Source organism: Mesocricetus auratus, unplaced genomic scaffold (genome assembly GCF_017639785.1).
Source record: "Mesocricetus auratus isolate SY011 unplaced genomic scaffold, BCM_Maur_2.0 Super-Scaffold_2245, whole genome shotgun sequence".
NCBI classification, from domain to species: Eukaryota; Metazoa; Chordata; class Mammalia; order Rodentia; family Cricetidae; genus Mesocricetus; species Mesocricetus auratus.
The window spans coordinates 8998967-9024718 of record NW_024429180.1 but is presented as its reverse complement, the minus strand read 5'-3'; the positions used below and the strand labels follow the sequence as shown (position 1 = coordinate 9024718).

At 42.9% G+C, this 25752-nt stretch overlaps 1 long non-coding RNA gene across 3 annotated transcripts; it reads left to right on the top strand.

Moving 5' to 3' along the window:
* The first annotated feature begins 6113 nt into the window (after nucleotides 1-6113).
* On the top strand, nucleotides 6114-21791 carry LOC121140866. Of its 3 annotated transcripts, none has more exons than XR_005877828.1 (5): nucleotides 6114-6325; nucleotides 7561-7761; nucleotides 8953-9145; nucleotides 20514-21304; nucleotides 21412-21791. It is a non-coding gene; the product is annotated as an uncharacterized LOC121140866 (long non-coding RNA). The 3 variants fall into 3 exon arrangements; XR_005877822.1 differs by lacking the exon at nucleotides 7561-7761 and adding an exon at nucleotides 17807-17921 and having other exon boundaries at nucleotides 21412-21790; XR_005877817.1 differs by lacking the exon at nucleotides 7561-7761 and having other exon boundaries at nucleotides 21412-21789.
* Nucleotides 21792-25752: the final 3961 nt, after the last annotated feature.

The following is a 25752-nucleotide window of genomic DNA, read 5'->3' as shown; positions in this document are numbered from 1 at the left end:
TTTTCAGTCATCTGGGTAGGGAACTGAATGACTCCCTTACTCAAATAAATATATGTGTAGGTTATATAAGTAGACCTAGGAAACTTTATCTGAAAACAAGCTAGAGGGTATAAAGAATACAAAATATAAGAAACAAAAGCCCGGCCTTCTACTCCCGTGGTAGTTACTGTTTTTGTTTTGTTTTGCTTTGCTTTGTTTTTAGAAAAATAGACTTTATTCACTTTATAAGCACTTGTATTAAATTCCATATACTTACTAGACTGATGAATCATGAGTGGAACTTTTTGTCTACAAAATCTAAGTAGACTTTATGCTAGAAAGAAAAGAGCTAAGCCAGGGAGAAATTAAGAAGACAAGTGATGTCAAATGCAGTGGGGTAGTTAGGGTAGATTCTAGAGACAGACAGGAAAGAGATTTGGGGAAAACCTGCCACTGTGAGTGTGTGTTTAGAAATATGCTTATTAAATAGTTTAAATGAATAGTACTAATACACACATATTGACTATTAATTATGTGCCAGGCTTATATTTGGGAATTCAATTCAATTCTTACAACAACCAAATGCATGCAGAAATATATTCTAAGTCTCCCATGCTTTCCCTCTGAGAAAACTCCAGGGCATGGTAGGCATAACTAAGAATACTTAGTTCATACAAAGCAGCCAAGTTGAAAGCTATACCAAGGCAGTGTGACCCCAAGCATATTAACTTATCAATCCTCCTGTGTGTAGCTTACATAGGCAAAAATACTTCATGCTCATCTCAGAAAGGTTTACCAAGACCTTAAGGTTTCTAACTTTTACGATTCTGTTTCCTTCTGTCTTGTTGGCACCTCAGATGCAGCCTTAATAGAGTATGGTTTCCTTCAGACTGAACAAATAAAATTGAGAGTCAAACATAATATCCCGGAGTCTAGGAGCCTAGATTCTAAACCTTCAAATCAAACTAAATACAATGCCAGGTGTGGTGGCGCATTCCTTTAATCTCAGCACTCCAGAGGCAGGGGCAGGTGGATCTCTGATTTCCAGCTCAACTGCTCTTCAGAGTGAGTTCCAGGACATCCAGGGCTACACAGAGAAACCCTGTCTCAAACAAACAGAGCTAAATACAAAGTAAATTGTAACCAGTTATGGAGACCCATGCTTTCCATCCCAGCTTAAGAAGACAAGGTAGGAAGAACCCCAATTTGAAGTCAGCTTGAGCTACTGAAACATTGTCTCAAAATTCCATTCTGATTCCAATCAGAGGGCCAGGACACCTGCTGCTGGGTAGTGTCTTCTGTGAGGCAGTGAAACGGCATTCATGAGATGGTTGCCTAAACAAGACCCAAATAAGTTGGCATGTCAACATACATATATAAGAAGCTCTCAAGGCTCCACCCACAGATAAAGGACTATAGATGATTAAGGGTTACTGAGAGTGGTAAAGTCAGTCTTCTCCAGGAACGTGCCCCTAATATGTTACCCCATCCCAGAATGTCACTCCTAAATACAAGGTACATGCAAACAACACGAAATATACTATGGGAGATGATAGAGGATGGACGGATGGATGATGGATGGATGGATGGATGGATGGATGGATGGATGGATGGATGGATGGATAGATGGATGGATGGATGGATGAGATATCATGGCCAAAAGCAAGTTGGGAAGAAAGGGTTTATTTGTCTCACACTTCCACATCATACTCCATCACTGAGGGAAGTCAGACCAGGAACTCAAACAAGGCAGGAACCTACAGGCAGGCACTGATGCAGAGGCCATGGAGGCTGCTTACTGCCTTGCTCCTCATGGCTTGTTCAGCCTGCTTTATTACACAGCCGGGGAACAACAGCCCAGACATGGGACCACCCACAATGAGCTGGGCCCTCCCCCATAAATCACTGATCAAGAAAAACAACAGCCCTCCGGGTTGGCATACAGCCAGATCTTATGAAAACGTTTTCCTAATTGACATTCTCTCCTCTCAAATGACTTTAGTTTGTGTCAAGCTGACATGAAACTGTCTAACACACTGTGCGCATACACATATATGAAACAGTAATAGCAGACACCACTGTTAATTATAGTTATTGTATTATAACACAGGTCCCTTGAGTACTCTTTCTGACTGGAAACTTTGATTGGTATCTCCCCAGTCACTTTCTTTAGCTGTGCTGGCCTCCATTCTACTCTCTACCACCAAATTCTTCTTTAATGGCTGGCTTTGCCCATGGGCTACAAACTCGACAAGAAACAACTTAAAACCATTTCCAAAAAACAATCACCCAATGTAACATTTTTAAATTTTTTTATTTATTTTATATATTAGAGTTCTTTGCCTACATATATGTTTGTTGACTTTGTGTATGTGCCAGGTTCCCTGGGGGCCAGAAGAAGGAGTCATATTCTCTAGAAATGGAGTTGCAAACACTTGTGAGTAGCTAGATGAGTGCTGGGAATTGAACTTGGGTCCTCTGGAAAAACAACCAGAGCTCTTAACTGCTGAGCCATCTCTCCAGCACTACTAATGTAATTTTAAAACAGAACACACACACACACACACAATCAACCCATAGCAAGGGAGTACAGAACAGTTAGATCTGCAGAACAGTTATTGAAAACATTTGTGTTTCTCTTTTGAAAGATGTCCTACGTGGCCATGGAGGCAAGATTAGCTTTCTAAAAGGCACAAAAAAATTTGAAGCAATCATGATCTGTCCATTATCATTTTATAATTATCTCTGTGATTATTACCTTAGGAGGAAACCTTATGCACACATAACCCTTATACTCATGGGATCATTGTTTCAATGACTACTTGGTTGTGCGACAAGCCGTCACCTGCCTTCCTTTGTTACTTGATTTTACTAGAGCTTTGCTTTCTTATGTCTTAGCCTCCCCCGGTGCTGATGCCATTGAAGGGAAATGCTGCATCCTTGCAAGGGTTCCTCTGTGGCAGTCATAGAGTATACCAGTCAGCCTGAGTGTGGTTGTGAGTTGTTGTCTCCTAATGGAAAAGACAGGTCTGGGATTTCAATACTTCTCTCAACTATGTTGGGGAAAATGAGGCTGTCTTTTCCCCAGCAAATCAAGAAATGGGTTTAAAGGATCAGCCCCTACATTTCCCACAAAGGAGCAGCCCCTCACCACAGCCTCTTCCCAATACAGTCAACCCATTAATGACCTAGCCTGGAGGTTCTCTGCTACTCTGATCTCCTCACACACAAAGGTCCTGAGGCTCGCTCAACCAACCTCTGCCAGCAAAGATTTTGGTGAAAGAACTCTGCAGTTGCAGTTGCATTCTATTTATTCACACTTTTTTCCAAACACTGGGGAACTGAGAGGTTTAGAAAGAAGTCTGAGAGACTCACTAATAAGCTTCGTCACTTTACAAATGAAGTGTGTGTGCGCAAACAGGAAGAGAAAGACAGATACACACATAACGGTATATGCTCGTGTAGCGTCAACACATGATATTTCAAAAACAAATGTGAGCCATATAAACACAGAAATATGAAATTAGTAGGAGTGCCAGGAAATCCTGTTCAGATAAGATGATTTCCTGGGAATTTCCGTACTCAACACCACTTCACGCCTATTTTAATTATCCTTTATTCACATTGAGTGAAATGAATTGCTTTCCATTTTGATTCATTTCATTCTTCAAGTTAACCAGATTTTTGCCTAATCTATGTAGACACCGGCTTCATAGACACCATTAACTTTGAGAAAAAAAAAAAAACAAGTCAATGACCAGGAGAATGAAAGGGCTAAAGTTTTAACTTGTTCACTGGATTGTCCAGACGTGAACCTGCTGTAGCTCAGTCTCCTCCTTCACTCTGAAGTTCTGATGTTGAAATTACATGACACAATAATCCACTTGAGACATCTGATAACAATTCAGGTGCAATTCTTATATCAAATCAACTGTAGACAGAAGCAGTAGCAGGTCTTAGATAACAAAATTAATCAGCCTCGAGCAATTTTTACTGGGTCTGCACTGAATTGTTGAATCAATCGTCTGGCAAATAAACTATTAATTGTCGACTCCCTTAACTTTAGATGGGGTGTTAATAAAGGTAAATAGTATTCTACGGATGCAAATGCCCCTCTGGGTCTTGAAATGACTTTGCAAGCCAGTTATACAATCACATGGCTTGGTTAATTGGAAGGGTCCATTGGCATACCACACTCTCATCATATTATATATCCTTAATGCACATCATGAAGTATCCATTCCCTATAAATGTATCATGAAGTATAAGTATTTTCAAAGTATGAGAATTATAGGCCATGAATTGTGCTAATAAAATTCCTCTTTTGGCGATAGTTAGATGAAAGAAAACGTGGCTGAATAATCACCACCCAGGATTGAGGAAGCAAAACAGTATTCCCCCATGGTGTAATAGCTAGCAATTAGCAATTGGAGCAAAGGATTATTTGCCTCATCACTACTAGCGTTGTGTGTCTGTAAGAGCCCAACTTGGCTGATCACCTGGCAGGTACGTGGCGGATTCCACTCCGAGGGCCCCCAGGGATCTTGGGACACCACCTGCATCCCTGCATCCCTCCACGACTTTTGCTTACATATGAGCTGAAAATTTATCCTGGTGGATGTCTGTGTACAACTGAGGGATGGCAGCATGTGCCTGTCCATTGAGATCGATGATCAGCTCAATCCCTAAGAAGTGTGGGTCCCCTTGTTTCTTGGTTGCTAGTGACAAATTATTTCAGGTGACTGGGAAATTTCTGGTGATAGGATATATCTGGGGACAGAGACTCTGGTCAGTTCTCAATACCTAGAATGGGACAGAGGCAAGTACCCAATAATGTCTGTTGATAGAGTGGAAAGACAAAGAAGACAAAGGCTTGAAGTCAGTGACTTATGTGGAGAACAAAATCACAATGGAGTTTCAAGGTGTACTCGGGAAAAGAAAAAGAACGAGCTGGGAACAGAGTTGGGTTGTGAGATGGTTTGAAAGGAAACGGCCCCCGAATAGAGCGGCATTATTAGAAGGTGTGGCTTCTTTGGAGTAAGTGTGTCACTGTGAAGGTAGGATTTTTAGTTCTGCTATGCTCAAACTATACCCAGTGTCACACTTGATTTTCTTGTTCCCTGCAAGATGTAGGACTCTCAGCTCCTCTCCAGCAACACATCTGCCTAAATGCCACCGTGCTTCCCACCATGACGATAATGGACTGAACCTCTGAAACTATAACCAAGCTCCATTAAATGTTTTCCTTGTATGAGTTGCCACGGTCATGGTGTCTCTTCACAGCAATGGAAACCCTGCCTGAGATGGGATGTATGCGCTGATCTTTGTATGCAAGGGCATAGTAGCTTTAGCCAGACACGGTTATTTGTGTCTGTCATCCAGCTTCCTGGGAGGGGAAGGCAGGAAGGTTGGAATTCAAGGTCTACATTCACCGTCTTGAGACCAGTTGGGCTATATGACACGCTGTCTTAAGAAGCAACACCAAACAAAAGATTGTTTCAAAAGGGGAAGGAAATTAAGAACCCAGCTCACCCGCACACATCTGTGGCCACCTGTCAGTTCTCCGCTTCCTGGACCTCAGTCATTTGCTTAGGTTTTCAGCGGTTGCCGTGGTTAGACAGCACCTGTGTGCTGTTTTCCCTTCAATGGATTTTAAGCTGACTTCACCATTTTTCAACATGAGGCATCCGCACAATGCTGTCTCCCAGAACAGAGTCCTCTTCCCTCTTAGAGCATCACAATGCCCATGTGCAGCCAATAAGGCTGCAATGAAGATTCTGCTGCCACCAGTCGACGGACAGGGAACCCATCTGTGCATCCCTCACAGGCTGTCAAGCAAGAATGTGTCATGGTGGCACCTATGTGTTCCGATGCACACTTGAATGCTTTCCTGTGAATGTTTAAAACCCAGCAGTATAGCATGCGAAGCATTCACACACTTGGTCTGTAGCAAATCCAGTGACTGAAACACTGACAACTGTGCTGAGATTGAACTGAAATAGCATGTTCTTTACTTCCAGCAAATAAATCCCCAAAAAGGGAGATTATGCAAGAGACCGAAGTTGCTTGTATAATAGAGCATTCTAGAACTCTATCAGAAACACTACAAAGAACTCAGAATCTGGAAGAGATCATAAAAGAAACTGTGTCTCCAAGTAGGACAAGCAGAGGGTGAGGGCAAGTTTTTGCAGGGGACACAGGAGTCTCTCACTAACACTCTAGTTGTGAAGCCTTGATCCCTACAACCAAGCCCAGCGTGGTTGCTCTCTATATCTTCCTGTGTAACCTTCCAGAGGTCTGCATCAACCCGGAAGAGGGGCAACTTTCCAGAATCATCCCTCTTCAGGTGAGGGAATTTATTTTTCTAGCTTCCCTGGACAATTGGTCTTCCTATCAGAACGTATCATACCTTTACTTAGAGTCGCACAAGAGTGAGAAGCATCATTTCTTACTTCAAATAAATGCCAACCTCCTTCTCATTTTTCATCGTCAGAAGGTGAGAAGGTAGATTGGAGGGCAGAGGGGAGACCAAGAAGCTATGTTCCACCTTTCAGAAGCACACAACACCTCCTCAATAAGCTTCCTAGTCACCTGCTGTTTTGCCACAAAGTAGCCAAGGTTCCTACCCTCCACACACACCGCACACTGTATTATGAGATGAAAGGGCTTTGAGGTCAGATATGGAACTACTATTTCTAGTTCACTAGCTTCAAAGGAGGGAGGTGTCTTGGAATATTCAACTGGGCCCAAGATGAACGCAAGAGAGAAGGTCCACCTGAGGCAGAGGGAGAAGTACTCCATGCATCTCAGCTGAAGAAGGCCAGGATTCCAGGCAGCTTATGAATCTGAGACAAGAAGAGCCTATAGAACCTTCCTTAAGAGCAAGCTAGTCAACGCCACGGCTAATTATGACCTATACAATCATAGACTAGAAACAAGTCCCTCTTGTTGGCTAATTATGACCTATACAATCATAGACTAGAAACAAATCCCTCTTGTTGGATAATTATGACCTATACAATCATAGATAGACTAGAAACAAATCCCTCTTGTTTCTAAGTTTATGACAATGTATGACAGCAGCATTACAAGGGAAGTATGTCCTCCGTGGAGACCAGAGAGCCCTCAGCTTTTCCCCCTTTGGTTTCCAGTGTGCCGCTTTCTTAGCTCCTCTGCGATATATCCAGTACTTGGTTTCCACCCATTTTAGGCTTGGTTCCCTTTTCCTTAAAGATTTTTAAGTTGAAGATTCCTCTCCTACACCTGAGATGTAATGAAACATTAAGTTGATATATCAAAAGGAACTCCTGGGGTTGCATGTGTTTAGGTAATGCCAAGTTTACCCCAAGTTACACAGACTGTGGTATCTCATGAATTATCACTCTTGATTAAACTATTATTATAGCTACGTAGACAGGGACCATACCTGTGTACTGTACAGCTGTACACAGTGTGGAACATTTCCTAAACTTATATCCCATGGCAGCTTATGTACTAGAACGTCGTAGTTTTGGTCTTCCACACGTATGTGATTAGACGTGTTACTCAATCCACTTGTTTCAAGTGTTACCGTTCCTGCAGTCATCACTCTGCGACAGTGGCTTCCAATGCTGTAAAAGGAACCTCTTGGGAAACATGTGATACACACTGCTGTGGGTACCTTCAGACGTGCCATCTGCCTTACCGAAATCGACCTAGAGAAATCGCGTGCCGAAAGACGACCTAGTTAGGCAGACGGAAAAGCTGGAGCTGGCAGTCAGATTCTCACGTTCCGAAGTCTGGGTGCGTGATGAGTCCCTCCTGCGCTTAGCACTGGGTTCTAAGGAGGGAGGTATGGGTTCAACAGAGGACACCACCGCGGATACTGAAGACACCATAAGGCCCTTGGGTCCCCCTGAATGCGCTACCCCTAGGGATGTCCCGTCACAGGGTGAGGGCATGGAAGGGAGGCCCAATCGTGACTCAGATCCTGAAGACAGCAAACCTGGAGCAGGGTCCCTCCAAACTGGAGATGATAAGTGAGTGGCAGAGTCCGCTCCCGGGAAGATGACACGAGCAAGGAGGGTGAACGACTTTCACGGTCCTAGAAGTCCGGCTGCTGAGAAAGAAAAAAAACTCACGAGAAAGAATAGTTCTAAGTCATTCTATAAAGACAGACTGGCATCAGACTGTGTAGACCATGGGGAAGGCCAAAAATTTCAACACAACGGACTTTTTGGTCTTAATCCTTTAACTCGTGGGGTTCCTATACTGTTTTCTCTCGTTAAAGCGACAGAATTTGGAGCTGTGGTTAGTATTTTGTCTTATTTTATTTTTTTTAATGCCCAAGTTTTTAGGAATAATAATTACCCCCCCGTAATGACCTGTGTGAGGCCCCTTGTGCCCTGTACCCTGTCTTCCTCTGCCTTGCCACTAGATGGCACTAGAACCAAAAATCAGGATCCAGCTGTGTGTTCCTTTTGACTTGAGACACATACATAAATTTACGTTAAATATCTCCGTTCTCTTATCAGTTGCTGGTCTCTTTGATCCCCTGGGGTATTTTCCCTTTCCCTAAATATTTTCAGCTTACTAACTACAGTGTTCGAAGAAAGAGCACGAAGAACTCTTACAGACCAACCCCGGTGAGCAATGCTTTTGCAGACAGCACCGACCACCGGCTGCAAGTTGATACATTTGAATTATTTGACCCTGATGACTTCAATAAAAGGGGGAAAGTCTTCTAACTCACTAAACGGGGAAGGTGGTTAAATTACCTCCTTGACACTTAACTCTGGTTAGAATATGGACAGGGAGGAGAGCTCCAGCCAAATGGTTTCCTAATTCCTCAGGAAAGTAATGTGAGCGCCTGGGGCTTTGGCCCTCCGTCCTTCGTAAAAAGCCCTTTTCACTTGTTTCTACTCCTTTGCATATGTCTTAATTCATTCCTTTTCAACTACATTTTTCTTAACGATACCGTTCTTTCTTTTTTAGCAGTGGGAAGGACACAAGTTCCCAATTTGTTGGAAAATTAGTGTTCTAATAAATCTACAACAACAACAATGGCAAAATCATCCCTGGTCACTTGAAAACATGTGTCTAGTGACACGAGCATCCATCAACCAAGATTCCTGTGAGAAACCTCTAAGAGAGAAGAAAGCTTCAAAAGGTATAGCCTCCAATACAGGTAAGAGGCCAATGAATGCTATCGCCCACTAAATCCTCCAAACTGAAATCTGAGGAGGGAAGGCAGCCTGTCAGTGTGCCACAAAAAGAGCACTGTTTAAACACAAGCAGACCTTTGTTTAAGTGCCATCATTTCAATAACCCCAATAATAAAGAAGAGAGAAAAAGCCATGTGGACTCTGCTTAATTCTATTTATCTGGAATTTCTATGTTTTCCTTTATTCAAACCTGCCACTTCTCAAACAGGCAGCAGGAAATGGGGGTTAATAGAATGATAGACTTATGGATCCAGATAAATAATTAATGGCCTGAAGTAATTAGCTAGAAGATGTTTAATCATTAATTTGTCTGAGTCATCAAAAGCAGTGGAGTCCATCCACAAAATACTGCACTAATTGGGAGTATATATATATATATATATATATATAGTCAAGATGGAAATTAATATGTGATGAGAATCAGCACTTTAAAAAATTAAAATGTGGGGCAAGTCTGTTCAAACCACTCTTCTCTTGCTAAGACTTTGGCCTCCTTTGTCTTGACTGATATGATGAGAGCTGGGTGAATTCTGTGAAGCACACTTAGCAAGAAGCAGACTTGGGTAGCGAGGAGAGGTAATCAGCTAGTTGTGTCTTTCTGTAGGGAAACTGTGGAGGAAAGGAATGCAAAAACAAAAGTACGTCATTATCTAAGTATCCGGTGGACAATTCAGGTTCTCTGGGAGATTTAAGGTAGAGAGAAAAGTCCTTTAACATAATGCTAACTTTTACAATGTACGACTGTGTACTTCGATGAGCTGTTTCCAATACAATTTTATTACAGGCCCTAAATTATGCTTTCACAGGGAAGGTCTGTCTTTAAACTTTTAGGTCGGAATTGTTCCGATCTTTTCACACTGAATCAATCAGGTTTAAAGCTGGCAAGATCTTTGGCAGCCTTGTAAATCTTTCAAAAGATGTTATCCAATTACCCTTCACGGGCCGCAGGACTCTACACCGTGACCATTTCCTTCTCTGTGAGGAATTAAGTGCTCATGAGAGGCTAGAAACCAATGGAGTTGAAAAGCAAGGCTTTCCCTCTGCCTCACAGGCTATACCGCGTCTCCAACTTCTAATATGTCATGAGGCGGCCACAGAAACCTGACCTAAATAGTGGTGACCCCGGCCTCACCAAGGTCTAGTTGTTTTAAATCAGTAAAAGGAAAAATAGCGAAGCAGGATGATGACTGTAAAATTTTAGCATGAAGATTATTCAAAATGGGATGCATCAGCGATGCCTGTTACTTTGTTATTTCTCCCAAACCTCAAACTCAAAATTTTAGGTGTAACCCATAAATACACAGGAGACTGAAAAGGAAAATAAGGAAGATGAATGTACTTCTTCTGTCCAGGCTTTGATCTTCTAAAAAAAGGCTTTATTTTTCCATTTAAAAAACACATATTAATCTCTGTTAGTTCTTCCTGCTCTCGGATGCCAGCACTGAGAACGAATAAATGGCTAAGGAGACATTCAATTTATATAAAAGCCCATTTCGTGCCATTCAGTTTCAAAGGGAAAAATCATCTCGAGCAGAATCCATGTTCAAGTAATTTTTCAAGGAAAACTGTGGACGTGTGTGCGGGTTTTCGCAGGAGTTAGAAAATGCTGCTGGCCTCTCGTGTAGAATGTGAGGGGAGGGTATGGGACTTCGGCTGTACCTTTGACCGTCTGCGTCAGTCACTGTTTACGACCTTTGTCCTTTGGCAAATCTCGACCCTTTCTGTTTCCCTTGATATTTTACTGCCTACAGCAAAGGCTCCCCCCTCTCTGAACCAAAAGCAGAAGTCAGTACATGTTTGGGGTGTTTTTTTTTTTTAACCAAAGCTCAAAGAAAGAAAAGGGAAAGCATTAAACAACAGAAAAGACAAAGCATGAAGGAAAACATTTGAAGTTTCTCCCTTAGGTTGCACTGCTTTTAGGGACCAGAATGCAAGCTCTTGGCCACATGTTCCAATGTCGGAGGTCTTTGCCTTCTTTGATTTAAAATGTGCTGCACCAAGAGATAGGCAAGCTGAAATTTTTGCACATTACACTTCCCAAACTTCCCGCTCCAGCCATTAAAACCGCAGCAATCATCTCCGAGCTGTGTTCTCATCAACCGGCCATCACGCTGGTGTCTGGGCTGCTGGTCTCCAAGGAAATGCAGTTGCCCTTATCCGGAGTGGGAGCAAAAGGTGAATCTGTGTAAACACTGCAAGTAAACTGAGCACCAGGACCAGCTCCCTTCCAGATGAGGAGGCCAGACATCACCAGCTGTAAACATGAGGGGGAAGCCCAGTCCCTGAGGGAGGGAAACCAGCTCCTTAATTCCAAATCCTGACCCTCATTTCGTCTTTATGGTATTACCAACTGTTAAGGGTCTCCTTCAACCACACTGCTGGCTGGTAACAAGTGATGTAGAGTTTTCTGTGCTTGTCTTCCTTTAGTAAGAGGACTTCTTCTAATTTCATGGGTAGAACATGTTCACTCATCTTGTCCCATTTTCCCTGCATTCAAGTCCCCTTCTTCTTAAAAAGAAAACAAAACAAATAACAACAAACAAACAAAACAGAAAAAATACTTAGTTTTCTTTAAAAAAAAAACCAATTCTGTCCATTGTTACCTGCTTTCAATCCTCAGATCCATAGGGAAAGGAAAGAAATGAAAACTGATTCTTGTCACAAAGAAGTCAGCAAGTCAGCAGACAGACACACACACACACACACACACACACACACACACACACATTGAGTTATAAATGTCTGGCACTATAGGGGAGGAGGATGAGAGGGGAGGGACAAGGTGAGGAGGAGAGAGAGAAGGGAGGGGAGAGGAGAAGAAGGGAGGGATGAAGAGGGGAGGGAAGGGAAGGGGTGGGGATGGAAGGAAAGAAGGGGAGAGGAGAACAGGGGAGGGAAGAAGGGAGGGAAGGGGATGGGAGGGGATGAGAAAGAGGGGGGGAAGGAAAGGGAAGAAACCTCAGAATTAAGAATAACCAAGTACCTAGTAGGGCCTAGAGGCTCCCACTTTTAATCTCAGAAATTAAGATGCTGAGGCAGGAGGATTGTGAATTCAGTGCAGCCCTAGCTGCCAGGCAAGACCATTTGTCACAAAATAATGCATGCATGCAGGCAAGCATATGTATATATACATGCATGCATACATACATACATGCATACATACATGCAAACGGTGTCTATCAGAATTGACAGCAAAGTCGCATGTACCTTTTCACTAGCATGAGAATGACTAGAATCTTTGAATTACAGTATTCCAAAGCTTGTCTAGTTAGGAAATATCTCCAGGGTTACTTGTTGGCCAGATAGCATGAGGATTTTTATACTTTCTTTTTCAGTAAGTTATAAATATTAATTTTTTTCAGGAAGAGTTTTATTTTTCAGTCTTTCTGATGTCCTTGTAGAGTTCATTTATAACCTATGTTCTTTTTATTCTACAAATTCTCTTTCTCTGCTGCTTAAGTGTTTGACAAATTTAAAAGTACAATGAATTTTAAGAATCTTTTTCTGATTTTTTTCAGTTTTTTCCAACATTACCTTTGTAACCAAGGAAAACTGTAAACTTGATATATAGCTGAGATTGACCTTGAGCTCTGGGTCTTCCTGCTTCCTCCTTCCGAGTATGGGAAATATTGGTATATAACACCAACCCAGCTTTGGATGAAGTTACTTCCAGATGAACCAACATGCTTGGTTCAACCAGAATATGGAAGAACATTCAAAAAAATGCCAATATGAAGTCTAGAAAAATACATAGATCTATTTTTTGGGGTATTTGTCTGTTATTAACTTTAAAGTGATTTAGAAAAACAAAACTTTAAAAATTTTTAAAATTCCTGTGTCAGTAACCTATAGCTTTCCACAACAGTTGGTTAGAAAGAATTAGATGAAGAGAAGTCTAAATGCTAAAATACAACGGTTCCTCAGGCAAAAGAGATAGCTCAGTTTATGGAGTGCTTTCCCAGCATGAACAAAGGACTGGTAACTGGAGTTAGAATGCAGGCCTGTCTGTAACTGCAAGCTAAAGTAGTGAAGGCAGGGGTATCATACATCCTAGGACATCTCTGGCTACACCTCATCCAGGGGCTCATGAGACCCTGTCTTAAAACAAAAAGTTCCAGAGTTAAAGGCCTGCTGCATTGAATAGACTGAAAATATTTCCAGAAACGTCACTTGAGAATTCCTAAGGTACCGTTCAAACCTCTGTCTCCAAGGACTTCCTTCTTAGTTTTCATATCCATCACTCATCACTGGTTGGGGTTAGGGCCGGTTATTTCCAAGTTCTTGGCCTTTTATTCAAGAAACTGAAGTAAAAACCCACACAGATTTTCAAAAGTGACAAGGAAACTAGTTAGAAGGAAAGAAATCAACAGAAAACACTGTAAGAGACCATGAGTAGAGATAACTCAAAGGCCCTGGTTATCACTGAGGCTTCCTTTTATAGGATTCAGGAGAAGGGAGAGTTTGATTACCCAGGAGCATATTGAGAGTAGTTTTGTTTTGACTTACAGATTAAGCTGGGTTTGCGTTACTCTCACTATAATGTACCTGGTTTTCATCATTCATATGCCTGTCTTAGTTAAGGTGTAATTGCTGTGAAGAGACACCCTGGACAAGGCAGCTGTTATAAGGAAAAGCATTTGACTGGGGTTGGCTTACAGTTTAGAGGGTTAGTCCATGATCATCATGGTGAGAAGCATGGCAACATGCATGCAGATAATGGGGCTTGGGATGTAGTGAAGCATTCTATGTCTTGGTCTACAGGCAGCAGAAGGACACAGTGTGCCATGCTGGGTGCAGCTTGAGCGTATAAGTCCTCAAAGCCCACCCCTACTGTGACACACTTTCTCCAACAAGGTCACACCCACTCCCACAAGGGCACATCTCCTAATAGAGTCATTCAAGCACATGAGTCTATGGGGGCCACTCCTATTAAACCACCACAATGCCCAGTTTTGCATAGGCAGAGGCTAAACAGGGGACTCAGTGATATTTGCTGTACTTCCAAAGAGCCTGAGTTTGATTCCCAGCATTCAAGTTAGGCAGCTCACAATCACCTGTAACCCTAACTCAAGGGCAGCTCATGTCTCTGGAGTCACCAGCCGTCAAGAGCATATACTCACATTGACACACACATATACCTGTTCCACATAAGGGATTCTCCCTAAAAGATCACTTGAGGGCACAATTTTGACTTTTTACACACACCTAAAGCCAGTTCAGGCCAGATCAATCTTTTTATTCTTCTCGTCAAACACAATAAGAAGAAGAATATATAATCTGTTGTTTGTTGTAAGGGGAGGTTAAATTCATTCTGTTGTTTAGAGAAGGGTGTACATGACACAGGGGGTAAGGTCTTATGTCCTTAGTATGTTGATAGGTGCATTGTTCAGAGTGGCATGTTTTGCCTACTATATGAAGGGAGGGCTCTTGGACTGCCAAGTGTATAATGTGAAGAGTAGTAAATACATAACCCAGACAAGGTGGAGTTCTAGTTTACTGAGTTGTTCCCTGTGCTTGTCTGCCTCCTCACCTTCCAGAGATAATTAAAATCCTTTCACCTAGGATCAGCACAGACAGTGTTCTGTGGTTTCATATTAACACTCCCAGAATGTAGGTTTCACTCACTTTCCAGTGAGGCTTTAGCAACACTTGTCTATGAGGAAATGTGAGAGGGTTTCTTTCGCATTCTCACTGGAAAATCCTTCCAGGTACAGAAGTTGAATTGGTAGAGAATAATTTGGTTCCTTCACTCTACAGAAGTGAAGAAATTTACCCAACTCTTATAAGTAAGACAACTAAGATATGAACATTATTGGTGTTCTGTTCTCCTGCATGAAGCTGTTTGAATCATGTCCTTGACCCTCTCCGTCCTCCTGCGGGACAGAGATTTTACAGGCATACTTTTAATTGCTATGAAATATAATAAATTTCAATTGATGCTCTACAAAGCTAATGTTAACTATTTTTTCTTTGCTTTTAAGTTTCTGTTTTATTCTTTGACCATTCCCCACACGTGTGTACTGTGCTTGGGCGTTTTCGCCCCTCATTGCTTTCTCCCAGCCCCACTTTGTACTGAGTACCCTCTTCTTCGGAACGATTCGCCTACGCCCTAACCCCATCTCTCTGACTCACACACCCGAGGGAGGGTTGGGGTCTCCCCAGCCTCCCTTCCATGCATGATGAAGCTGTAATGGGGTAATTCAGCATCCGTAGCCACGGTGCAACCGCTGCCTAATGTCCAGAGCTATGGGGTTCTCTGCCCTACACAAAGCGTCTGTAACAGTACTAGTCCTCCTAGCTCTCAGTATAGATCTACCCTGGTATAGAGTTTGCTTTCTGTTGCTGTGATAACCAAGGCAGAAACCGGGAGACAGAGACTGAAGTGGAGACCATGGAGGAACATTGCTTACTGGCTCTCTTCCTCCTCCTTGGTCAGATACGTTTCTTTGACAGACCAGGCCCGCTTGCTTGGGGATGACACCACCCAGTTAACAGTTAAGAAAATACCCCATAAGGATGGCTACATGCTAATCTGATGGAGGCAATTCCTCAATTGAGGTTCCCTCTTCCCCGGTGACCCTAATTGTGTCATGTCGGCAAAAACCCACCAGCTCATCTGGCTTTTTCCAAACTAAGATGGTCTTGAAGAACAAATCCTCACTGTTAACTACCTTCATCTCCTAATCTCACCCTTACCCAAAGTACTGGCTAGTTTTGTGTCAACTTGACACGAGGTAGAGTGATAAGAGAAGAGGGAGACTCAACTGAGAAAATGCTTCCATAAAATCAGGCTGCAGGCAAGCCTGTAAGGTGTTTTCTTCATTCATGATCAGTGGGGAAGGGCCCAGGCCATTGTGGGTGGTGCAATCTCTGGGCTGGTAGCCCTGGGTTCTATAAGAAAGCAGGCTGAGCAAGCCATGGGAAGCAAGCCAGTAAACAGCACCCCTCCATGGCCTCTGCATCAGCTCCTGCCTCCACGACTTCCTTTAATGATGAACTGTGATGCCTAAGTACAAGCCAAATTAACCCTTTCTTCCCCAAGTTGCTTTATTCCTGGTGTTTCATCACAGCAATAATCACCCAAAGTCACCATTCGTGCCTAGCCCTGCCTGAAATATCTCAGTATCAATCCATTCACGTGAAGCGGTTTCTCAACTATTTCTCTGGGTGGAAGTCTCTCCCTTTGTTTCATTTGCAGAGGTTTAGCCTCTTTAATCCTCCAGATGGCAGGAACATCCAATGGCATTGTCAGGTGATAACAATCAAATGCCTGGAGACATTGCTAATGTCTCCCAATGGAGACTCATTAAGGAAGAGTTCACATCCTCAAGAAGGAATTAGTGTGTTTACCTACCTGCTAAAATGTGTATTAGAGCTCTCAAGAGATAGAGAGGCTACCCGAAATGCATGCGCAGAAAGGGGAAGCTTCTATTATAAAGAAGTGGGATGAGGAAGATGTCTCGGTGGTTGAAGCCCTTGCCATGCAAGCATCGTGCCCTGACAACCACATAAAAGTGGAGGGAAAAGAAAAAACTGACATCACAAGTTGTCTCTGGCCTCCACAAATAAATTATAAAAAACATAAATTTTTCTACCATCATGCAATTAGATGTTAGCGGGATAATTCAAATCTGTAGTCCAGATAGCTAAGCGGGAGGCCCAGGAGAGCAGAGGTGAATTGAAAGGCTGGGAAGGAGCCTCCCTGTGAAGTTTCGCCAGGATCTCTGCATCAGTGGTGCAGATCTTTAGCAAAGACCTTCAGACTCCAGCTAGTGTGTACTCTCTCCAGCTACTGTGTACTCTCTCCAGGATCCCTGCCCGTCCTGGTGGCAATGAACTCCTTTCGAGTCGACACTTGCACTAACTAGGAAATTCTCCTGACCTGAGTAGGTCAGAGCTGTCTGCTAGCTACTTTCATTGAACTCACCGGTCTTCTTCAAGGCAATTATCACTACAAAGTCATGGAGGCTTTTTCCTTTATATCTTTCTCTGTATTTCTAGTACCTAGGTGAAAGTAAGTATTCGTAGAATATTTATTTACTGAACAAATTAATGAATTAACATGTACCTAAACTATAGCCTCCTTTTTCAGATGATAATTGACTAATTGAGTGAGGTTTCGACGGTCTAAATTACCACTTTTAATTCATATAAGAAATGCAGGGTGTTTGACAAAGTCAAGGTTAACCGCTTATATGGGTGATATTACTGATACCCCAGACCACAGCCGCTTCCTCATGCTAACTCCTTGAAGAGCATACACTTGGTTTTCAAACATACATTCCCACGTTTTGAGATCCAGTGGTTGGGGACGGTGAGTCTGCCAGTTACCCACTTATCACCTCTGAGCTTCAAATTCACCCTTTACTGTGCTGCTTTGCAAGCGTGGAGTCAAAACCTGAAATGGTTCTCCGTTTTCAGTTGGTGCCATTTTCAGCATCCTGGGCCATGGTATCAACAGAGGGGCAGTGTCGGGACAGAGACTTGTGTTGGGTAGGTGTATCTGCTCTTCCTGTTCTGCAGTGTGGCTGCATGTAAACTCTGGAGGCATGTGTCCTCCCAAGTGTCACCAGGGACCCTGTTAGAAGACACCCTTCGCACACACACATGTTCCTTCTCTCCAGACTCAGCAATAAACTGGACATGGACCGAGGCATTGGGAACTGTGTAACCAGAAGATCCAGCCGCAACCTCTCCAGGGAAGTCTAAACATGGTATTAGGGAGTATACCCTCCCCAGGTATGTTTCACTGTGGGCTATTAATACGTGTCCTGTTATATGCCATTATGGATGCTTCCTTAATGCCAGTTAGTAATTCCTTAAATGCACCCCACACCCATGGAGATCTTCTCCAGGAGCCTCCATGCCACCAGATGATTTATTGGCTCTTTCGTGAAGACCCATGGGAGGAAGAAATGTTTCTCAGTTTAAGTAGCAAGAATAACTATGCTTCTTCAGTACCATTCTGGTTTGGTTCATGGACAATGTGAACACGCATTTGCTGGTTTCACACCAAGGGCAATGGCCAGGAAACTCAGGGCTCTGGGAAGTGGGCAAATGGGTCTCGAGACCGTCACACCTTTGGCGTGTCTCCCCTTCTGGCTTAGTTCTCCCTGATTTCCCCCTTTGCTTTGATTGTCTCAAGCATTCTTAACCTACTGTCCATTAGACACTAAGTACATCGCGCAAGTAAAAATGTAAATAGTAACATGGCTTTGAACAAAATATCAAGACTTAAATCTTCAATTTCCATCTCATTCAGCTTGCTGTTCTTCCTTTTGTATTTGCTCTCAGTGGCGAAACTCAGTGAAGAGACTGGAAAGGTATCTTAGTGATGGAACGCAAGGGCGGCCTTGGATTCTGCCTCCAGTGCATCACACACTCACATACACACTCACACACACACTCATACACATACACAATTTAATTACTTAAACTCAAAGATGAGGGCTTCTTGGAAATTAAAAAGAACAACGTTCAGGCTTTCCATGTTTTCCCTGCCGCTTTCATATGCACCTACATAATTAATACATTTAATAATTTCCGCCTTTATTTCCCAGGAATGAACAGCACTGCTCTGAGCTTTGTCAACCTATAAATGGTTTTCCAGTATGTAGGCAACAAACTTAGCAAAGTAGACCCAGAAAGAAGAAGCGCTTATTTTTTTTCTTATTTCTGTGTTTTTCTTATTTCTTATGTCAAATTTTGTTTTAGGATCATTTGAATTTATACCATTTATTTACCCATTTATATTGTGTGCATGTATGCACACTTGTGGGGGGGGTGGGAGGATATGAGGGTCATGACACAGACATGTGGAGCTCAGAGGACACCTTGAAGTTTGGCTTCTTCGACGGACACCCGCTTCACAATATTCCATGAAGCACAGAAAACAGTGCCATCTCCTTTACTTTGGGGCCCATCATCCCTTGGTTGCTAAGTAAGCAGGATTCACTTTCAAGTCCCTCCCAGACGGTGATTACAAACTTTAGCTGCACCCGGATCCCCTCATGTTCCTACACGCCCACAAGCATACATCGATGATCATCATTTCATCATTTATCATGGGCGCTGACTCACTCCATGCTGGGGACATCGAACTAAATATTTGCTGAATAAATCTTCCAAGCTGCTACCAGAAACGGGAGGTGTTGGAAACAAAGAAGTCAACACAGAAAGCAGAATAAGTGCAGCTGTGGGAAATGGGAACTGTGATATCTCTGTCTCTCTCTTTCTGCAAGCAATGGGAAAGTCCATTTCTCTGTACCGAAGCTGAAAGGCAAAAGCACTTCTGGTATCTTTTGGCTTCAAAGAAGCAATCTGAAACTGTGTTTTTGTTCTGTTCCGTCTTCTTTAACTTCAGGGGGAGAGAGGGAGAATAAAGAAAGAACAGATGTAACACACACATCTTTAACTAGTCATCCTTTTCCTTGAGTACCTGCCTGACCTTTGCCTGTATTATTACAAATACCTTCGAACCTTGACTTCTAGAAAGCACGGTATGAAAGTCAAGGGAATGGGCCTACCACCCGATCCGGTGGATGGAAAGTGACAGAGACAAGCAGGGAAGAAACTGAAATGAAACGTCGAGGAGCTAAATGCTTCTTGCAACTAGATTGTTAAAGACACTCTTCCTTTGGCCCCCGACTTAACCCCAGGAATGGATCTAGACAAGCAGGCCATAGTTCTTTCTTACACCACATTTTCCATTTACTTCAGGAAATGTGAGGTCAACTTTCTATCTGACTCCATTAGCTGTTGAGTTATTCCCTCTATGCCTTCAAACATTGTGGCACTGATGTCTACGACCGAGGCCTTTGGTCTTCAACAGGAAAGTCTGTTTCCTTCGGGACCCTTCAGAATGTCTATCCAGCAGAAACAAGGAAGAATCAAGCTGTAGCTTCGGGCACACTGAGTTTTCCACGCCAATATTGCCAACAGAAGTAAAAATAAAGGAATTAGGAAAAACATGTTTAAAATAGCACACTGGATTTGCTGATACTTACTAAAACAAGCTACTAGATTTCCAAGTAAATCCTGTTGTTGAAAATGTGTTGTGGTTACTACCTCGAAGAGTCTATGCCTATGCTTGGGCATGTGTGACAGTTTGTTTTTTATGTAAACTTGTCACAAATTAAAATCTCCTTATTAGAGAGCTTTGATTGAGGGGTTGTCCCAAGTGCCTTATGATACAGGAAGACCCACTGGGACTGTGGGCAGCATCCTCCGGTAGCAGCCTAGATGGAAAAGGGTGCGACAGCAGAGCGACCATTTGCCCTGTGATCTCTTCACCTTCCCTCCCTCTTACCCCCTTGGCCTTCTCTCTTGCAGATGGGACTGCTTCCTTCGCTGATATCAGAACTGGAACTCCAGAGTTTCCGTCGTCACTGAGACCCGCTCTCTAGGAACTCGCAGCCTCAGAACCAACACTCCGGAGTTTGCGATGTCACTGAGGCCCGTGCTACAGGAACTTTCGGCACCAGATTGGGACTGCTGAGGCAGCCACCCTCATGGGCACAACTGCAGGTTCTCAGCCTGCCAGTGTGAAACAGCCATCGTGGAACCGCTCCACTGCTGAGACACCTGGCCTCAACAACCACCAGATTCCAGAGGCTCTGCCTCTCGGGTGGGAGGCTGCTGCTCTCGCTATTTGAGCATAAACTATCTATTGTCTGTCTATCTCTCTGTCTACATATCATATGTGTACACACACACACACACACGGACGCACACACGAATGCACGCACGCACATATCCTACCAGTGAAGCCTACACACCCTTGCTCTCTGATGTGTTCTGCCTTCCGTCTTACTCTCCATTTCTCTTAGCCTTCATGCTAAAACCCACATTAAAATACCTTTGTTTGCCCTGCACTCAGCTTCACTTTTTTTTTTAAACTGAGTTGTCTTTGGAACTATAAACAGGAAGATATGGTTTCCATTTCCAGTTTTATGCATCACGAAAATTTCTGATGAGCACTTTGAAGCTACTCTAGCAAAAAACCCAGCCTTTTGCCTGAAAGTGGTCTTTGGTGAAGAAAAATGCACTTTTAAGTGTGGAATATCTGTCCTGGAGATGGAAGGACGGGATGATAAGGAGCGGTTTCAAAGCAAACACTCCAGGTAATGAGCAAAGACAGGATCCCTGAGGACCGAGGGCGTCTAAGCTCTGAGAAGAGTGCTGTAACGTCTGTTAACACAACACTGTTGTCTGCTCTTGTCCCGTGCAGTGAGCCTACTTCTACAAGAGAGGACCAGACCCCAGTCTGAGCACCAGAGAGCCTGAGGGGAGCAGGAGCTGAGAGGCTCCTTAACATCCACACGAGTCCCTTCCTCAAAGGATGTTTCCAGGATGCTGAAATTGGGTAAAGAAGGAAGGAAGTGCGACTTCCATTGCGTTTCAGAAAACAAATATGACAGAATTTCCATGGCTGCTTTTGGCTTGCAGAACGTCATTGGGAACACGGCTGCTTATAAGAAGCCAGGGTGTTAGTGTTACATACTTAGTATTGGGGTAAAGGTGGAGATAATGTCTGGTACAGTTAAAAACAAATGATCCTGTTGCCATGGTTTCCTTCTTTATAAAGTCTTTTCAGCATGAATTGCTGTTGTTGTGTTTAATTTTAGATTCATGCAGATTTTCCACAAATAAGAATTCCTGTACATCTGCAAAGTGGTTTTGTAAAAGCTGTGGGAAACGGGTTTTTGGCAGTCTGGCTTCAACATTTCTATGCAAAATATCCAGGTTCTGGCTTTTTAATAACTACCAAAGGGGAGTGAATAAAGAGAATGGGAACTATGGGCAGCTTCTGATTGTAACAGGGTCCCATTGACCACAGTATTTAAGGCCATATCGAGCATTGAGGACTGGCTCCCAGGGTCACAGGAAGATAGGTGTCCCCCCACACAGTGATTGTCTCAACACCACATCCCTAAGGAACTTTGGCACCAAACATTAACTAGACAAATGAGAATCTACTATGATCAAAGCTTTACTTGTGATCACTGAACCTATAGCACTCAAGTCCAACTCCTTTTCTTGGAGAGGACATTGAAGGACTTGGAATTTTCACCAGCTCTAACATATGGACATGGATTATGTTACTAATGGATATTACATGCTTGAGGATCATGCATGCAAAGGAGGAGTTGACTTTTCCAAATGAAGTCTTCTTTATTTAATTAATATATGATTGCTGAAATCATAAACTTCCCCACCACAATGAAGATGAGAGTTGGATTTTTAAAAAGAAAGAAAATAATGAAAGGGGCCTTAGAGAAATATCAGTCTGAAGGGAAGGGTAATGCTTTGGGGTTTGCTGTAAGCAATCCCAGCTCTTGAGAGGCAAAGGTAGGGTGATGAGAATTTCAAGGCCAGCTTCCACTACTTGACAAGTTCCAGGTTATCTTGTGCTACATAAAATCTTGTCTACACACACACACACACACACACACACACACACACACATACACACACACACACACATACATATAAACAAAAACCAAAAGACCTCATTCAGCCCCACTCAACTCCAAAGAAGAACAAGGAGGATGAAAATGAGAAAATAAGGAGGAGGAGGGAGGCGGGGCGGTGGTGGCACACACCTTTAATCCCAGTACTTGGGAGGCAGAGGCAGGCAGATCTCTGTGAGTTCGAGACCAGCCTGGTCTACAAGAGCTAGTTCGAGGACAACCTCCAAAACAATACCGAGAAACCTTGTCTCTAGAAAACAAAAAACAAACAGACAAAAAACAAGAGGAGGGACAATTGTCTTACTTCGTTTGCAGCAGTCTGCTTCAAGCTGAACATTACCTGGACCTGGGCACTGAGGGACAACCCTGGGGACTTCATCAGTAACAAGTCCTACATAAACCCGTCTTCCCACCAGGCACAACTACAAAAGTTTGGCAGAGCCCTTTTGATGAGTCTGCTTGGCAGTTTGGAAACACTAGGGCAGAAGCCTAGATCTGTAGGCGCCTCGATCCAAAAGGACAGGGAAATTCTGGGGTGAGTCTCCTGGTCTATGCACGTTTGTTTACCCTGCCACACGCCCTTCCGAACACAGAAAGGTGACCTAAGAGATCAGAGGAAGGCAGAGAAGCCGAGCTGGGGTTTCTACAGCCTCGCGAATCTGGTTTCCAGAAGCCGTGGCCTTGGAGAGGAGGTGAGCACAGAGATCGGTGCGACTGTGACCAGATCTCGAATAAAGCTGACTGAAAGGGGTGCAGGCAGGACACAGATTGTGGGGTTGAAAGGCACAGACTCCACAGTCACTCAAGGAAATACTTAGCCAAGTGTGGGGTCTCGTTACAAACCAATCCGTTCAAGGACGGAATCAACCGGAATCTCTAGCACTCAGAATGATAAGCAATGGAAGAATAGAAAACAGCAGATGCGCGTGACTGGGCTAAAAACAAAAAAAAAAGTGAAGGAAGAGCAGCTCACGCGGAAATCGGCGAGCAGGAGAAATGCCTACCTTACCGCGTGTGTGTGGAGGACAAAACACGAAGACAGGAGGGAGAGCGCCACGGTATACGCATGCGGCGGGGAGGGCTGTGATCCCCGAGAGGAGGGAAGGGAAAGACTCTAACAAACAGTATGTGAAGAGAGAATAATCCAGAAGCAATGGAGAAAAGCAATATGAACCCAAAGCTGAGCAAACAGCAAAGACAATCGCCCCTGGGTCTGCTGTTAAGATCTGCTGGCAAGAAAAGCACACAGGTAAACCTCCAAACAGCCAGAGCAAAACCGGAAGCCTTATTTATCCAAAGATCCAGTCAGTCCCTGTTGCAAGTTTCTCAATAGAAATCAACAGAGCTGGGGTGCGGCTCAGCTGCAGAATGCTTGTCTGAGGCCTGGGTTCCAGCCCAGGGCTGTAAACAAACAAACACAGAGAAACAATGTAAAACAATGTAATGCCATCCAAGTTTAAACAACAACAACAAAAAAGTCAACCTGGAAATCTATGCCAAGTGGTAACGATAAGGGTCTTCCAAATTGTGGATGAAAGTGTTTTGACACAAACTGAAACCGTGAGAAATTGTTGCTAACAAATGCAAAACACTCTTTTCAAGTAAAAAGAACATTGTAATAGAAACAAGATGTGCCCGAAGAAACTTTTTAAAGATGAATTCTTAAATTTGTTGGTAAATAAAAATAAATATCAAATGAAAACTACTCACCTTACTTGGCAAACTGTTTATATAACTTAAATGAATACATATATGCATATGTGTGTGTATATATGTGTGTGTGTGTGTGTGTGTGTGTGTGTGTGTGTATGTATTGCAAGATGATCTGAGGTAATGCTCTTGTTCACTATAGAGATTTGTCGCTTGTATTTGCTTAATAAAACACTAGTTGCCAGGCAGGAAGTAAAAATGGGGCTACTAGACTAGGAGAATTCTGGGAAGAAAATGGCAGGCACACAGTTGATAGCCAGACAAAGAGGAAGCAACATGAGAATGTCATACTGAGAAAAGGTACCAAGCCACATCGCTGAACATAGATAAGAATTATGGGTTAATTTAAGTTGTAAGAGTTTGTTAGTGGGGCTGGAGAGATGGCTCAGAGGTTAAGAGCACTGACTGCTCTTCCAGAGGTCCTGAGTTCAATTCCCAGAATCACAAGGTGGCTCACAAGCATCTACAATTCAATCTGGTGCCCTCTTCTGGCATGTAGGCAGAACACTGCATACTAAACAAATAAATAAATCTTTGAAAAAAAAAGTTTGTTAGTAATAAGCCAGATCAATAGGCCAAACAGTTTATAATTAATATAAAAGCCTCTGTGAGTTTATTTGGGATTAAAGAGCTTGGAAGGACAGAAACTTCCTTCTACAGCAAGATATTTGATTGCACTGTGTAATGATATGGTCCTCTGATTGGTTTAATAAAAAGCTGAACGGCCAATAGCTAGGCAGGGTTTCTGGGCACAGAGGATGCTGGGAAGAAGTGTGAGAATGCCAGGAGACTGAAAATAAGCAAGACATGCAGGAGGAGAGGTAACAACCAGGAGCCTTGTGGCAGCACATAGATGAATGGAAATGGGTTAATTTAAGTTATAAGAGCTATTGACTGAGCTTTCATAATTAATAATAAGTCTCCATGTCATGATTTGGGAGCGGCCTCCCTATATATGTAAAAATAACCAGGAAAGAGGAGTCTATCAATTTGAGAGTAAGAGGGGGGATATGAAGAAGTTGGAGGGAGGAGATTTGGGAAGGACGGGAGAGAAAAAACGGGAGGGGTAAAACAACATCATATTTTCATTAAAATGTAAAATTTGAAACTTACAAACTTAAAATTGAATTATTAAACATGAAGTTTAATCTAAATAAGCTGTGACTGGAGATTATCGTAATTTCACCTTATGTGGTAAAATGTTTACATCATTAAAATATATGGCAACAATAGCATAAAAAGCAAGAATGACAATGACTTTGTAGTGGATACAGGATATAGCTGACACATGATAAGCAAAGGTATTTTTAACTCAGTAATGCATATTGTAACTTCTGATATTATTAATGTGTAATTTAAAAATTATAGAAAGGAAAATGGAAAGAAAC